The following is an 18,383-nucleotide window of genomic DNA, read 5'->3' on the forward strand; positions in this document are numbered from 1 at the left end:
CACCTCTCCCTACTTTTAGGGCTTGCACGCTTGACCTTGCTATGCCGTCACGTGTCGTCTGTTGTTGGGACGGGGACACGGCAGGAATTTTCCCCACTTGGCTGATTGGCTGGTGCCACTTGGGTTTCACCTGCCACATAGCAAATCATCACAACTTGTAAGGTTGTGGATAGGCTCTGCTTCAGGTGATAGAGATGGGGGAACGCTCTTGCCATCCCTATGTGAAGGGTGTTCCATTAAAGGAATCCAGGGACTCAATAGTTTGGTCAACCCTTTGAAGGGATTGTGCCCGTGCCTGAGTCCAGGGGGGAGACATCTGGGTGGTGGAAATAGCATGTCCCCAGCTTTCTGCCTATCCGGGTGTTCACCCTTGGCTGACCTATGCTGGAACCCTGGGTCAGCGCTACCTGCAAGGGTGCAGGGAGCTAGTCGAACCAGAGCCTATGCAACCGCTCACTTGCTGTAATCAATAAAGTTGTGGCCTAAATTCTGCCAGAAACCAAACCAAAATTATGAGTCTTGTGTGAATTTATTTAAGGGGGGGGGTTAAAAGGTCTGAACATGCAACTCTGCTGAGCTGAAAGACTGCCCAGAAGGTGAACACAGAATATACCTCTGCTCTTTCTTGTGCGCCATGAATTTAACTTAGAGATAACAAACTTCTTAATGCAGCTGGAGACTTAAGATTTCAAAGGAAACAAAGCATAAAATTGTACCACGAAATGAACTTGTGCCTTCTTCTGTTGCCTTCACCATGTAGGCTCCTGCGGGCAACTTGCTTATTGAGCGTTCAACCTGTTCATGAGGAGGTTATACTGTATTGACAAAGAGCATCCATCTTGATTAGTTTACAGTAGTTTCTATGTCTTCCTGTTAATCTTTGGTTTATTTTAGGAAACTGGAATGGAAGTGCACTAACTGCAGAAAGTCTCCTGTGTTTTCGAGTCCAATTGTTAAAAAGTGGTTTTCTTGCAACTTCAGCTGCACAAGCAACACTGCTTTTTACAATAAAGCACCTGATGGAACAAGAAGGTAACATCCTGACAAGGCAGTATTAAGCAGGCGTATGCAGAAGGTAGTCCTACTGAGTTGACAGGGGCACCAGGCACTCACAAATGTGTTAGAAATAATATGTCTAATTTAAAAATGAATTTAATATGCCCTCCTGAGCTCCAGAATCATATACCTTTAGCTGGAAGAGGCACTGAGTTGCTTAGACATGGATCAATGTATATATTTAGCATTTCCCTACACTTCAGAAAAGGGACGTGTGTGGCGCTGTGGGTTAAACCACAGAGCCTAGGGCTTGCTGATCAGAAGGTTGCCAGTTTGAATCCCCGTGACGGGGTGAGCTCTCGTTGCTCGGTCCCTGCTCCTGCCAACCTAGCAGTTCAAAAGCACAATGTGCAAGTAGATAAACAGGGACCGCTCTGGCAGGAAGGTAAACGGCGTTTCCGTGTGCTGCTCTGGTTTGCCAGAAGCGGCTTAGTCATGCTGGCCACATGACCTGGAAGCTGTATGCCGGCTCCCTCGGCCAGTAAAGCGAGATGAGTGCTGCAACCCCAGTTGTCTGCGACTGGACCTAACGGTCAGGGGTCCCTTTACCTTTACACTTCAGAAAGTATACAGGAAAGCTTATACTGAAGTTGTAAGGCATGTTTCTGTCTCTTGAAGAAGCCAGAACTTTCCAGATCTTTGCCATACGTACACAATACATTGCTCAGATGCACTTTTATATATATAGATGACCATGAGAAGCAAAAGTCTACAAAGTGTGACTTCCACGTTTCCGAGTGCAATTCAAAGTGTTGGTGTTGATCTTTAAATCCCTAAATGGCCTCGGCCTTATATACCTGAAGAAGCGTCTCCACTTCCACCATTCAGCCTGGATACTGAGATCCAGAACCAAGGGCTTTCTGGTGGTTCCCACACTGCGAGAAGAACAGGGACCAGACAGAGAGCCTTCTTGGCAGTGGTGCCCACCCTGTGGAATGTCCTCCCATCAGATGTCAAGGAGATGAGTAATTATATAATCCTTAGGAGACATCTGAAGGCAGCCCTGTATGGGGAAGCTTTTTAAGGTTTAATGTTTTACTATGATTTTATATATGCTGGAAGCCGCCCAGAGTCTACCATGGGCAGGGTACTATTATTATTATTATTATTATTATTATTATTATTATTATTATTATTCCTCCAATAAATTAAAATGCAAAAATGCACAAAGAAATTCAGCCAGGGAGATATCCCAGCTTTGCCAAGAGTTTCTTAAGTTTACGTGATCTTCATATCCTGGTGCTGTCAAGAATTATAATAATTATAATTTATTATTTATACCCCGCCCATCTGGCTGGGTGTCCCCAGCCACTCTGGGCAGCTTCCAACAAAGTATTAAAAATGCAATGAAACGTCAGACATTAAAAACTTCCCTAAACAGGGCTGATTTCAGATGTCTTCTAAAAGTCAGATAGTTGTTTATTTCCTTGACATCTGATGGGGGGGCATTCCACAGGGCGGGAGCCACTACCGAGAAGGCCCTCTGCCTGGTTCCCTGTAACTTCGCTTCTCGCAGTGAGGGAAGTGCCAAATGGCCCTCGGAGCTGGACCTCCATGTCCAGGCTGAATGATGGGGGTGGAGACGCTCCTTCAGGTATACTGGGCTGAGGCGTCCAACATGGATATACCACCCCAACCACCTTTTCTGCTTCTCTTCTCCCACAGAATGGCTTAGTTCAGAGAGATTGCAGCTTAATTTGATGGAGCACATCACATTTCTTCCATGCCAGTCAAAAATTACAACAATGCTGAAGAAAATCAAGTGCAGGATTTTGACACTGCAGTAGCACAAAGCAGAGTTCAATGGGGAAAGCCCGTTAGTGTATCTGCATTAGTACTGGTTTGATGATGAGGAGGAGAATTGCAAAATAAACAACCCCAAATCTTTAACCTCACACCTCTCTCCAACTCTTGAAGCATTTGGGTCAATATCAAAACACAGTTCACAGGACCACACTACTAACACCAGTTCAATAAAGTGCTCGAAAGGAATCATAATCATAAATGCAAGAACATGCTTAAGTACCTTGCTAAATTTAAATTCGTATGAATAAAACAATAACCTTTCTGGTGTGTTATAACTAGGTCAGAATATCAAGTACCTTCCAAAGTAAACTGTGTTCATGAATAGAGAGGAGGAGATCTAAAAAGAAGGTAGTTCTGTGACCTGGCACAAGGGAATTACAAGCTTGATCCTACAAAATCTGCTGTGGTAGCATGTATTACTCCTGGTTTTCTGGGTAAACACCGTACTTCTGCTGCACTTGTCAAAGCAGCGCTATAATATCATAGAACATAAGAAATGGGGAAGGTTTCACAAGAGATACAGTTCCTGGAATTTCAAAGGCCACTCTAATTGCCAGAGCCATCGTCATCACCGTTGACCGTGGTGCCCGCCCATGGCACACATGACATTATTAGGGCCCCTTGTTACTGGGAACATGCATGTGTGTGGTTGGGAGGCATCACCAATGTAAATCTTGCCCAGACTGCTCCATCCCTTTCAAATGTCTTCAGACAAGATCTATCTCAATAAGCCACTGTTCTCTCAGCCTCAAATCCCAACCCCATGCAATATTGGGATAGCAATAATGGTCTACCTCACAGTGCTGTTGTAAAGATCACTAGGATTATGGATGTGAAGCAATTTAAACGCTCTGAAGCGCTACTTAAATGTATTTATTTATTTCTACTTCAGGTGGTATATTAATTATTCTGTGTATTTGTGATACAGCAAGCATTGCTCTCTAGCCTTCCAAATTTAAACCAGTTTAAGACGGCAATCCTAACCTCATTTACCCGTGAATAAGCCTCACTGAATTCAATAACACACTTCTGTTGAGTATAGCTAGGATTGCACTGTTCATCGCTATAGCTCCCTGCCCAGATTCCAATCTTACCTGATTCTACTCATATCATGACTTGTCTCCCTGCCTTCATTAAACAGGTTGCCACACTAAACTTGCCTGTGTTCTTATTAGCAGCAGCAGCAGCCAGCCTTCAACTTTCTGTTACAAAGTTCTCTAACCAGCTCTGGTTCCACAGCATTTCATCCCTGTCTTCTTCTACATCGAAGTAGATGGAACCCATCAAGCTTCATGTAAAGACATTTTCATATATGAAGTTGCCTTTCAGCCTCTTGTGTGCTACTGCCCCGAGCACTGGCAACCCGTGCTATGCCACTGTGAGCAACCACCACTTGAGCTGGACAACTCCCTTCTTCTGAAAGCCAAGATAGCCAGAGAAGACCTGGGTCACCAGGCATATTCTATCAGACGTCTTAAAACAGGCCTGCACACCATGCAAATGGAAAAGAAATGTTGTGTGGTTTAAGTGGAGCATTATTTTAAAACTGAGTGGGCCCTATATTTCTTTTCTCTTCTGTTCCTTCTACTGCCCCCTGTGCTTCTAACAACAGCCTGACAGAAATAAACAGAGTAACTAAAGGTTTCCCTACAACAGGCTTCCTCAACCTCGGCCCTCCAGATGTTTTGGGGCTACAATTCCCATCATCCCTGACCACTGGTCCTGCTAGCTAGGGATCATGGTATTTGTAGGCCAAAAACATCTGGAGGGCTGAGGTTTAGGAAGCTTGCCCTACAGCTTTGTCTTCCATATCAAGAAAAGCTGCTATTAAAGGCACAGGAGCAAGGCATGTAGAGCAGGAGGAAAAGCAGATGCACAATTTCCTAAAAAAAGGTGAGGCAAATCAAGATCAACTGCATCTGGGATAATTGCTTTAACTCTCAAAATGTGAGGGACTTTGTAACCCCAGCACCTATGTCCTAGGTTGGTTATTAAGCTGTTGAACCAAGCTATTATCATAATGACAGACTGGAGCATCTTACCATGACTGAAGCATCTGCCACAAGTACAAAAACAGAGCCAGCCCACCAATGAGACAGGGGGAGGCAGTTGCCTCGGGCGGCAGGATCCCCACAGGGCGCAGATCCCAATGCAGATCTTTATTCCCACCCACCCCCTCTTCCTGATGGGAGATCTTCACTCACCCCTTCTTCCCCGGTGGGGAGGGAGGGTGCCATTTTGTGGTTCACCTCAGGTGCCAAAATGTCTTGGGGAGACCCTGGTACAAAGATAAGACCCAAAAAAACACAGCTCCTTCACCAGCGTTATACTTTGAGTCTCATCTCCTGTCTTAGGACAAAATCATTCCCCCTCCCTTTTCTGATGGCCTCTAAGCCATCCATGTTTTAGGCCTCTGGCTCATCCTGATTTCTTGCATTCCTGCATGAAGGATGGATACAGGGAAATATCATTCCTTCTGTATTATAAAACCTGGCAATTAATAATTGAGAATCTCTCTCTCTCTCTCTCTCTCTCTCTCTCTCTCTCTCTCTCTCTCTCTCTCTCTCTCTCTCTCCCTCTCTCTCTCAGAACTAGAGTGCTCTCTTCTGCTTGTTAAGCTCAGTTCACTCCCACTGATAATTCACTAGAGATCATAATTTATGGACAATTGAAGCTGCAGAAACATCTCTTAGAAGGAACAGAGCAGATCCATAGCAACAATTCTTCAGGGGAATATTAATCCCCAGCTTTATGTAGTGCTAAGTGTACAATAGCAATCAGGACTTGAGTAGAAGCTGCTAATCATTGAGGGAAAAGGCTGTATAAAGAATTCATAATGGAATTAGCCTGAGGCAAACAAAGAAAGACAAAATTAAATCAGCCATCAAATTGCACCAAGGAATTTTAATTTACAGGTTAATGTAGGATTATGTAACTAATCACAGCTAACATTTTCAATGAACAACCAATAAAAATCTGCTCTCTCTCCCCCCCACACCTCTAATGGTATTCCAATAACACATTTTTTATCACCATATAATGTGCAAGGAATGATTTTTTAAGAATTCTGGAGGAAAAAAAACTTCCCAAATGCATTACAAGGCTGAACAATCGATGCAAAATGCCATCTTCCAGGAAATTAGCATAAATATACATCTCGATGATCTACCATTAGATTCCTGCCAATGCAATCTAATTCCTCCGAGCCTTTGTGGGACAGATTTTACATAACCAAATGTCCATAACGGTAAGCTTTAGAGCATAACCGTGTTCCTCACAGGGGGAATTATACTGATACAAAAGAACCAGGATTAAATAAGGGAAACAACTTTGGAGTACCCAAATGCCTCTGCTTAATTCTAAGTAAAACCTCTATTATAGGCATTTATATCACTAAAGCATCCCCATCCTGTGACTTATGCTCAAAGGATTGATCTAATGCGATTTGGACCGTTTCTAATGTGAGCATCATAAAAAGCAATAAGGTTTCGAGCATAAAAAGTTGATTAGCTTCCCCTCCGAGAGAAGGAGAGGATCTTTTAGGCAGCCGAGTTGTATTTTGATATCAGGCTAAGCATGAAAGAGGAAAACCCACAACTTAACTTAATTATACATATATAATATATATCTATATATATATTTGGGGAAGGACTCTGGGAAAAGTTCAAAATGATATTTGTGTATATTAAAGGGACACTGGCTTTAAGATTCCCCCCACCCCACCCCCACCCCTTGCACCACATATGGCGGCATGAAAATTGTTATAAATGGAGCAAAAAGTATTTTCATAAGCTTTACTTCACTTGACAGGAATGCTGGAAAGAAAAGCGGTGGCATTCATCTTGCATGTGTTTTTCGGGTTGAAACAATGTGGGCAAGGCTTGCTTTACTTTCATCTCTGTGCTCCTATAATACAGCAACATTCAAGTGCCCGTCTATAAGGAGACATGGCTTGCTTCCTCCCTCCCCTCCCCACACTTTATACAGTCTAATTTTAAGATGCACATGTCCCCCCCTCCCACATAGCCCCCCAAAAATTACAGTGTCAATTGCACTACCCTTCAGCAATCCTGTAATACTTTATTCAACCATTTCTAATTATAATTATATTTTCAATTCCTTTTAGCTATAGAAACTCTTTATCAATCAGAGCACAAGACAGAAAATTACTTTATTACAGCTACAGCTCGTTAGTCTGAGTGCTCTTAATGAAGCAGCCTCATAATCAGATGAAAATCATGCTGGAAAAAACTTGCATCATTAGTCTGGGCCTTAATTACCAAGAAATATAGTCACTAACAATGATACTCCATTTCACGATACGGTGCATGCACTTTCCACACTCATTGCAATTAATAATTCTACACACTGCTACAGAATCTTTCTATTTATTCATAACAATGGGGTGGGGAGGAATTTATAAATTTAATTGAGCAGCTCAGATTGCACTGCTTTGCTCTCTCTGGCTCAGATTAAGATGTCAAAAGGCTAATATTCTAGCTTATATTAATCCATCATTTTAATTACATATTTTATATCTATGAAAATGTTTTTTTCCCATTTACAGTTGAGGATGACATATATGTGTACATATGTGTAGTATGTGTAGAGGCACACAAGCACACACACGACTTTCATGGAATCTAAACGTAGCTTCTGGTACCCTGGTGAAAGATGAAGGCATTAGCACTTGAACAGCGCTTCTCTGTTTTGAAAACAGATGCTTCCCAATGCAATGAACGGGTGTTCAAAGCATTTCCACCACACACAAGGTAAAAGACAGGTTCCCCTTTCAGCTATTCCGATTCTGGGGGTACTGTGGGGATGAGCATGCTAGCACTATCCCCCCCCCTCACCATTTTCATCACTCTCCATGTGTTGGAGGATGAACTCATGAAGTGGGAAGCCAGGGCAGATCTCCGAGCGCAGGCAGGAGTGCCTGGCATGCTATGGTCCATGGGGTCACGAAGAGTCGGACACGACTAAACAACTAAACAAGAAGAAGAAGAGGAAGAGGAAGAGGAAGAGGAAGAGGAAGAGGAGGAGGAGGAGGAGGAAGAAGAAGAAGAAGAAGAAGAAGAAGAAGAAGAAGAAGAAGAAGAAGAAGAAGAAGAAGAAGAAGAAGAAGAAGAAGAAGAAGAAGAAGAAGAAGAGGTGTTTGGATTTGATATCCCGCTTTATCCCTTTATCCCTTTAACCCTAAGGAGTCTCAAAGCGGCTAACAATCTCCTTTCCCTTCCTCCCCCCACAGCAAACACTCTGTGAAGTGGGTGGGGCTGAGAGACTTCAAAGAAGTGTGACTAGCCCAAGGTCACCCAGCAGCTGCATGTGGAGGAGCGGAGACGCGAACCCGGTTCCCCAGATTACGAGTCTACCGCTCTTAACCGCTACACCACACTGGAATTGGAAGTTCCTCTGCCGCAGTATGTCTTCCACCCCCAGTTCTAAGGATTGTTTAGTTAGGCTCTCTTGGCTGAGTCTGGTTTTACTGGGTTTGGAGTGTTCCCCTTCCCCATTGGTTCATCGACACTTTGCTGTTCAGGCAATTAATAAACTAAGTACACAAGAGAAGTTCTTTGAGATCCGCTTCCAATCCGTGGACAATTAATTCATCATCATCAAGCTTTGAGGCGGCATTCCACAGGCGTCTGTAACTGAGTCCAGACCTGTTCTATATTTTTATTCATGGCTTGGGTAAAAGAGCCGAGGACGTATTCATTAAATGTGCCAGCAACAAGCACAGAAGGCAAGATTAAAATTCAAAATGACCTTGATAATCTGGAGCAGTGAGCTGTAAACAATAAAATGAAATACAACAACAAAAGTAAATGAAATGCCCGATGTATTAAAAACAAAATAGGGGAGTAAATTAGCTAGGCTCTAACACGGCTGAGGATTATAGTGACCACTATAAAAGCAGAGGTGAAGAGTGCTTAGATAGCAGATGATCTAGAGTCACATTAACAGATGCAAAATTAAGCAATTTAAATCACAGGAAAACAGAATTAGTTGAATATGATGAAACTCATCTAAATCAACATAATTTACATTGGAGAATGGATTAGCAGTCTCCCCCACCAATGTATCTAGAGATAATTCAGTTAACCCAACATATTTTCAAATTCAGGCCTCAGAGCAAGGGCAACCCCCTTTGACATCAAGACCATATTCAGGGTATATGCCAGGATATTGCAACATACTATATTCATTAAAGAATCACTGCACACAAGGCATTTCGAAGCGATTTACAATCTCGCTACATATATAAAATAGCTACACACATAAAAACAGTTAAAAACAACTGAATATAAAACATTTTTTTTAAAAAAAATATACATAAAAACAGTTTTTAAAAGTGCAAATAATAAAATCAATTCAGATCCAGGACAAACACCAACTTGGATAAACGATTTTAGAAGACTTATTGAAAGAAGAGTGCCTTCAGCAGGCACAGAAAAGCTAACGGAGAAGGCAGCTTTCCGATATGCAAGATTATTTCTCATTTATTTATTATGTAAAGCATTTGCATCCCGCCCTTCACCCACCCAGAGGTGCCGGTGCAGAAAAACAAAAATAACAAAATCAAATTTAAAAATATATACCAACACAATGCAAAACGAAACGTAATGCAACAAGGTCCACCACGAAAAGGAGAAGCAAATAGCTAGCTTCATATCCCTGGGCACCTCACCCATTTCAAAGCCCTGCGCAAATAAGTGCCTCATCACACAGCATCATCCTTATTCACTGCATCTGCTTCCACAATGCATGCCAGGCAATTGCAGGCTCTCCGTTCAAGAGACTAAATGCCATAGGTCTTCACAGCCTGTCCTGGCATCCCTGCACATGATCTTGATCTGGCCATGACCAGAGTAACTGTGGTAAGGGACGAGACTGTCATCTACCCATAAGACAAACCAAGTTTCTCTTCTGGCATTGCCAGGTTGCATCTGCCTCTGGATCCAGCCGCATTTTAACAGGGCCATTTATGCAGGCGTTTTCTCACCAGTCTAAGGAGGCCCAGTAATGATCTGCCACTTCTGCCTTTCCCAGGACTCTCAGGGCAGCAACATGAAACCCCTGGCAGGTGCAAACACAGCCATAGAAGTACCCTGACTACAGGTCTAGTCTGTTCTAGAAACCCATGCAGACCTTTCTAAGTTGCCTTCCCAAGCTTTCTACGTAGCCCATTAATGACTTTTATCCAGTATTGTTCTTAAATAATTCTAGTTACAGGTAGGTAGCCCTGTTGGTCTGAGTCGAAACAAAATAAAAAAATTCCTTCAGTAGCACCTTAAAGACCAACTAAGTTTTTATTTTGGTATGAGCTTTCGTGTGCATGCACACTTCGTCAGATACACTGAAACAGAATCCACCAGACTCTTATGTATATTCAGAGGGTGGGGGTGGGGTGATAGGAATGGGTGATGGGCTGATAGGAGTGGTAAACCTGTTGATGACTGTTAACGACTGTTAATGACTGCAATTGGTCTTGCGGGGGGGGGGAAGCAAGGGCTGAGGTGCTAAGGAAAGCTTGATCATGTATAATGAGATAAGAATCCTATGTCTTTGTTCATTCCAGGTGGCTCCATGGTTTTAAGCTTGCTAATGAGTTCCAGCCTACGCCAAAGGATAAATGGACACAAATCTGACATCAGGAACCACAAGACAGAGAAACCAGTAGAGAACACTTCAATCTCCCAGGACATTCTATACAAGATCTCAAAGCAGCTGTTTTATTACAGAAAATTTTCAGAAACAGACTGGAAAGAGAAGTTGCTGAATTGGAACTCATATACATAAGGGTCTGGTGGATTCTGTTTCAGTATATCTGACGAAGTGTGCATGCACACGAAAGCTCATACCAAAATAAAAACTTAGTTGGTCTTTAAGGTGCTACTGAAGGAATTTTTTTATTTTGTTCTTAAATAATATTATTCCATCAGCTTTAAGTGATATGAGGTTTATGTGCACTAGGATAGAGCTTTTGAATGAGTCAAGACAATGGTAACAACAACAACAACAACAACAACTGGGGGGGAGGAATCTTATATAAAATGGAGAACTTCATCCAGAGAAAATATAAAACAAATGTCTAAAGAGAAAAACACAAAGAAATGAAACATAAATAGTAATTCAAGCTGAGCCATACACTTGGTTTATAAACAGAAAACCCTCAAAAGGTGAGGCTCATCCTTGCAATAATGAGAATTAGAAGAAACTCATCACAGGAAGTTTGATTTTTTTATTTAAAAAAAACATATTTCTGTTTGGTTACAGAGGCACATGTTTGGCATCCAAAAATGCCCAGATTGCTCACAGACACAATCTTGAAAATAAAGAGCAGGCATCCCCAAACTTTGGCCCTCCAGATGTTTTGGACTACAATTCCCATCATTCCTGATCACTGATCCTGTTAGCTAGGGATCATGGGAGTTGTAGGCCAAAACATCTGGAGGGCCGCAGTTTGGGGATGCCTGATAAAGAGGTACCCAGCAGTGTGGGCTTTAGATATACTCATTCTGCAAGATTTGAGAACAATGACCTCAATCTATTTTCTGGTTGGTTTGTGAGCTTTTTTTCCAGCTTTACATCCCACCAGGTTCCACCTCGTAACTTATGAGGCACCACTGCTCCATGCCAGCACTCAGGAACTCCATACTTTGTGCTTTGTGGAGTCAACAAAGATGTAAGTAACCTATACACAGACAAAACCTTCACACATCTGGTTGAAGCTTTGTAAGAGCTCCACATAATCCAGCAGTAGCCGATGTGCTGCCCTCTGCAAGTTGTAGGACTACAGATCTCATCATCCCCAGTTAGCATGGCTAGCATGGCTAATGGACAAGGCTTATGGGTACTGTAGTCCGACAAGTCCCATGTGGAACCTGGATTGCGAGGCTACCAATGGCTCCATATGCTCCCACCGAAAATAAAATGAAAGCTGGTAAGTAACTGGGCTTACTTCTTAAGAGTAGTGAGGTGCTTGTCTTGTGGTAATATCCTGCCCATTTGCCCTTTTCTGCATTGGTTTTGCTCCCAGATTTGGAAGCAATGGAAGAATCACTGGTTATAATAAGTGGCTTATCAGTGATAGGATGTATGAGAACAGGATTCAAAGTAAACTCACAAAGGATTAGATCTGTTTCATTGTTGTGGGCCCAGAGTAGTCTGCAATGCCATCTGTGTTTAATTACCAAGGGCTTATGTTATGGCCCAGATAAATAACTTACACCAGACTAATTTGACATAAACTAGAGACAGACAATGTACTACGACAGAGGCAGCATTTCATGAAGAATACACTCTCATTTCTATTGTCTCGTTGCCATTTCTGGACATACTAGGTTTTCACAACAGATATCTTGAAGCCATCTAACTTCAAAGGTGCCTGCCATTAAAGAAAAATCCTGATGATACTTGGTGGGGAAACCCAGAACAATCAAAACACACTTTACCCCTCTAGGAAATGGTGCCAAATATTCATAGGTCCATAATGCATGTGAATTTTTTTTATTGGGTGGGGAGCAGGAGGTGGACAGAGTTCAGTCTTGGCTCTTCCCTTTTTATTATTCAGTCATGGCAAGATCTGAAATTGCTGAAGGACAAATGAAATGTAGTACCGTAGTACTTGTAGTGGTGATGTTTATATTTATATCCCTATTTTTGTCCATGGAACTGAAAGCAGCAAGCACAATATCTCCATTTTGTTCTCACAATCTGTGAGGTAGTTTGTTTGGTCTTAGTGAGTGACTGGAACAAGGTCACCCAGTGTGTTTCATGGCTAAGTGGATATTTGCACGAGGGTCACCCCTCTAACCATTGTACCAGGTGTGGGGAACATTTGGACCTTGAGATGTTGCTGAACTACAACTCCCATCAACCCCAGACATTGTCCATGCTTGCAGGGGCTGACGGGAGTTGTAGTACAGCAACTTCTGGAGGGCCAATGGTTCTGCACACCTACTCTATACCATGCTGGCTCTTTTTGAAAATGTACCCATCATCAGAGAAAATGCAGCCATGTCCTGGACCAGTTCATGAGATGTTCATGCCAGCACATTTCAGTAGTCTGGCCTTGAGTTTACCAAGAAGAATAAGGAACAGCAGGGGTAGAAATTTTTTCTTAGCATCTTATCAATCCTTACAATTTTCTTTGCTCTGCCAAGCTTTGACTTCCCTCCCTCCCCCCATTCGGTTTTCTTATTCACTCCTATCTCGCAGTATCTTTCATTGCATCTACTTAAAGTCAATTCGTAGGATTTATTTCAGTCCTGCAAGTGTCTTTAAACTTCTACAGTTCTTTTCCATATAGTCCACGAATTTACTCCAGTCCTTTTGGAACCTTGAATCTCCCTGGTTTCGGATCCTGCTAGTCAGTCTTGCTAATTCTGCATAGTCCATCATTTTCGTCTGCCTCTCTTCAATCGTCGGTATCTCTTGAGTTTTCCATTTTTGGGCTAACAAAGTCCTAGCCGCAGTTGTCGCGTACATAAATAATACTTGATCTGCTTTCATTATCTCTTGTCCTATAATTCCCAGTAAAAAAGCTTCTGGTTTTTTTGGGGAAAGTATATTTAAAAATCTTTTTCATTTCATTATATATCATTTCCCAAAATCTTTTAATTTTATCGCATGTCCACCACATATGATAAAAGTCTCCTTCCTTCTCATTACATTTCCAGCACATTTTATTACTCATTCTATACATTTGCCTGCCCCAGCCTTTCAGGGCCGTACCTACCACTGCTCCCCAGGCCCTACCGCTGCTCCCCAGGCGCACAGGGGGAGAGAAAGAGACGCGCACAGGGGGAGAGAAAGAGACGCGCACAGGGGGAGAAAAAGAGACGCGCACAGGGGGAGAAAAAGAGACGCGCACAGGGGAGAAAGAGAGACGCGCACAGGGGGAGAGAAAGAGACACGCACAGGGGAAAGAAAGAGACGCACACGGAGGTCATTCATGAGGCGTATTTAATCGCTCCTCTTTTCTTCTTCATGCCTTCCTCTCCTCTCCACCGCAAATGCCACTTTTGTCCTCTTCACCAAGTAGAGCTCACATACGGTAGCACTACGGCTTATTTTCGGGGTATGTCTTATATTTTTTCAACGCATGGAAATCGTGCCATGGCTTATTTTATAGGCATGTCTTATTTTAGGAGAAACACGGTACCTGAATTTTCCCTTCACTTGTATTTTTAACCATGGAAACTAGAATTGTCATCGGTCATTGGCCAACAAAATGGACTGCTGCCGTAGCTAGTCTTGTATTGCTGCTACACTCCCATGCTATGCTTCTTGGCATGGCAAAAGGTGAAAAGGCCTTGGGGGGAAAGTCATGATTCAGATGGTGTTTTCTGAAGTTGCGAAATAGCATGAATTTATGGAAAGGCAGCACTGCGCCAAAAACTACACACCCTTGCAGTAAAGCAAATAGAGTCTACCTACTTTTGAGTTGGGCTGAAACATTTTGGGTCTCTGCCCAACGGATTATACCTATATAATCCTTGGCATAAGGTATTGGCAAGAGCCCTGCCTCATACTGAGCTGACCTCGCATCACAGGAAATGCATGCTCAGTGACTTAGACGCAAAGCACTCCTATGGAACCACATTAAATAGCATTTTTGAACTGTCTCATGAATCAGCATTGGCAGTTGACTCTGAAGGGGTTAGCTTGCCAGCTGGAAGGCTGGTAAGGCATGAAAGAGAGAAAGAGATACATCAAGGAGGTGATGATTTTCCTTGTCCAAATGGATTTCTCCATACATTCAGGAAAATGGAAAGGCACACATAGTTATATTCACACGGCACTAAGGACATAACGAATAAAAATTATGTGATTCATTTGCATAGCTTGAGTAGCTTGGGGTGGGGAACACACACAATTTTGCAGCACAGTGTCCACTCTGAAGTAAGTTCCACTGTGTTAAATGGGCCACTCCTTGGTAACTAAATGGACTGCAACCTCAAAATAAAAAATAAAAAAATTCCTTCAGTAGCACCTTAAAGACCAACTAAGTTTTTATTTTGGTATGAGCTTTCGTGTGCATGCACACTTCATCAGATACACTTGAAACAGACGAGTCAGACCCTTATGTATATACAGAGGGTGGTGGGGGTGGGAAAGGGTGATGGGCTGATGGGAGTGGTAAACCTGTAGATGGCTGTTAACGACTGCTGATGACTGCAATTGGTCCTGCGGGGGGAAAACAAGGGCTGAGGCACTAAAGAAAGCTTGATCATGCATAATGAGATAAGAATCCTATGTCTTTGTTCATCCCAGGTGGCTCCATGGTTTTAAGCTTTAAAAAAAGTTATTATTCTGATTAAAAGATCTCATGCACTACTGACCTGGATGCAGAAACTCATTTTTTTGTTTTTGGTATAGAAGGATTGGGTTCCTTAGGACTCACTTCAGAGTGAATACTGATATTTGCCCATTATCAGCATTCATTATCAATGAATCAGGAATAGCACCAATCTGCTATTTCATTCCCCTCATACCCCGTCATTCTCAAGCTGCTGGTTGCCACCATCACCAATGATCTCATCAGGACTCCACAGTCATATTTTGTAAAGCAATATATTCAAATGTCACCCTTGCTATCTGTTCCATGGTGGCAAATATCATTGTGTGTGCAACTTCTTTGCATTTTTTAAAAAAACATAGTGGTTTCTATGCTACTAACACATAATGTGTAATCTGTTGCTAGAATGGGAAACGAAAGATGAAGAGGTTAAATCAGTTATGATGGAATGGGCACAAGATGTGGGACACAATATACAGATGGAAGATTGGGGGAAATTATCAAAGAAAATTATATGAAAATGATGTACAGATGGTACCTAACTCCAGTAAAATTATAAAAAATGTATAAAAAATGAAGAAAGTAAGTGTTGGAAATGTAAATCAGTAGAAGGGACATTTTTTCATATGTGGTGGGGTTGCAAATTTTTTAGAAGTATTGGGAAATGATTTACAGTGAATTGAAGAAGATGTTTAAAATAACATGGTTTCTACGCTACTAACACATAGTGATTGCATTCTGATATGCAAGATTCTAGGGGGAAGTCTGACTTCAAACTATGAGTCGACGCCTAAGCAAATAAAAGGAAGGTGAGAAATCCAGTGTGCCTGTGGACAGGGAGGATATAGCCAAGGATACTGGCACTACCACACCTCACTGTTCCAAGACCACACATAGGCAAAGAGAAACCAAGCTGGCAAACACCGCCCTGAAGTGAGTGACTCCAGCTGTTCTGTTGCTCATTGGCTTTTGACTCTGATTAAGGAGTATGGTGCTGCAGGAGACTCTTCAGAGTCCCATGAACTGCAAGAAAATCAAACCGATCCATCCTGAAGGAAATCAACTCAGAGTGCTCACTGGAAGGACAGATCGTGAAGCTGAGGCTCCAATACTTTGGCCACCTCATGAGAAGACTCCCTGGAAAAGACCCTGATGTTGTGAAAGATTGAGGGCACAAGGAGAAGGGGACGACAGAGGACGAGATGGTTGGACAGTGTTCTCGAAGCTAACATGAGTTTGACCAAACTGCAGGAGGCAGTGGAAGACAGGAGTGCCTGGCGTGCACTAGAGTCCATGGGATCACGAAGAGCTGGACATGACTAAACGACTAAACAACAACAACAAGGAGTTGAGTAGGGGAAAAGCAGGACTTCAATACAGAAGAAAGGGGCTAGCAAGAGCAGGATTGTTCTGACCAGCCACTAACCCACACAGCAACTTCATAGGCTCACAGTTGCAGCAGATGAGGATCCTCACAAAGCAGCTATGATTCCTACCAAACCAAGGTGATATCTTAATTGGGCAAGCAGTCACCTTCTGCATTCCACCCATTGAGCCACAGTCAGGTTTGGGGGACATCTCCCTTCTCCCTGGCTGGTTGTGGGGCGGGCGGAGGGAAAGCCCCAGAGCCACGCAAAGCATTTGGCTGGTTTTCCCTCCACCAGCCCCACAGCCAGCCGGCTAGAAGGGACGTCTCCCTTCTCCCTGGCTGGCTGTGGGGAGGGCGGAGGGAAAGCCAACCAAGGGAAAGCTTTGCGCGGCTCTGGGGCTTTCCCTCCACCCACCCCACAGCCAGCCAGGGAGAAGGGAGACGGCACCGGGGGCGGCGGGCAGCGGGGCAGGCTGGCCTGTGGCCCTGCTTCTAGGGGGGCAACTGCCCCCTCCTGCCCCCTTGCCTACGCCCATGCCCATCACCCATACAATCCCTACACAGATTCCAATGTCTTGTGCTTGTTCGTGCACAACGTCACACACACCCACACACATACACCCTTGTCCACATACATTACATTTAAAATAACTCATTTTGCTTCTGGAGAAAACCTGGTGGATCCTGGTGTGAGCCAACCCTGAGAGAACTCAGAAAGTTGCATTAGCAAGACTGTGCCCTCCTGACCTCTTGTCTCCTCTTTTTGGTCCGACTAATTCTGCCCTGGGGACGACCATGGAGCCATTAAGAGAAAGAGCACTTTCCAGATGTGTTCTAGTGCTCCTGAGGAGATGGACCTACACCTTCTTTTTACTGGAAGAAGGTAGCAAAAGGCGAATAAAGGCATCCAGATTAATGGTAATAGCTAGTCTATGATAACCTGATCAAGTTGATGGCTTTCCAGCCATCCCCAGGGACCCTGTTCAATGGATTTAAAAGCTGTTTGTGAAGGGAGAAGCCATAATACATCTTGCACAATTGTGGTTGTGTTATTCCATAAGAAACTTGTCTGAATCCAGACACAATTTACATTAAGGTGATGAGAAGGGGGAAGCTCCAATTTTTTGTGTGTGGATTGTGACATTTGGGGAGGGTGGACACTTGCCTGAGCCTTTTTGCATAACTACAATGTACGACAAAAGAAAAATATTGAGGCTGCATTTTCAATATTTAACATTTTCAACATTTCAATAAAGCATTTTAGTTTTGCCATGTTGTCTAACAAAAACCTTCAGCACTTCTATATCATGAGCACAGGTCTACCTTTCTCAGTGCCTTCAGAAGGCATTCTCTGCTCATTTCCTTTTCTGCACTTTGGAGTATATTTAAATCTCCTCCCTTCTCTCTTCCTCCTTTTCAAACTTTGCCCATTCCTCCCCAGGCAGGCTAGTGCCTCATTGCAGAATGCCAGCCTTGCTTGAGAGAGCCACAGCATTAAGGCAAACGTGCTCGAGAACATAATACCCTCTAGTGGCCATTGTCAAAACCGACCAGCTGAAACTCTCTCATAATGTGTTGTTCTGTTAAGAGTGAAGAGAAAGACCTTTGTGCTTTAGAGGCTGGAGTTCAATTATGTGCAAAGAGGAAACTTGTTGTAGAAACCAACCACTAAAAACAACAGAAAGAAAATCATGGAAAAGAAGGACAATGAATATAGCCAATGAAATAACGGAGCATAGGGTTCATCCACACTTTGCTCCACATTTCTGGCCACAGATCTGGGCTTTCTAGGTCCAGGTCCAAGCACTTCACCCCTCGTTTGGCCCCAGTGCTTTCCCCATGAAA

The 18,383-nt window shown here is 43.1% G+C and overlaps 1 long non-coding RNA gene across 1 annotated transcript in view; it reads left to right on the forward strand.

Annotated features, from left to right (window-relative positions):
* The window catches only part of LOC148686152 (uncharacterized), a 40,566-nt gene extending 29,812 nt beyond the window's left edge, over positions 1–10,754 (forward strand). The window contains exons 2-3 of the long non-coding RNA XR_015949288.1: positions 895–1,032; positions 10,445–10,754. This is a non-coding gene — a long non-coding RNA (uncharacterized LOC148686152). The remainder of the gene's footprint in view (positions 1–894; positions 1,033–10,444) is intronic.
* Positions 10,755–18,383: the final 7,629 nt, after the last annotated feature.

This window comes from Zootoca vivipara, chromosome 3 (assembly GCF_965207765.1).
Source record: "Zootoca vivipara chromosome 3, rZooViv2.hap1.1, whole genome shotgun sequence".
Classification (NCBI taxonomy): Eukaryota; Metazoa; Chordata; class Lepidosauria; order Squamata; family Lacertidae; genus Zootoca; species Zootoca vivipara.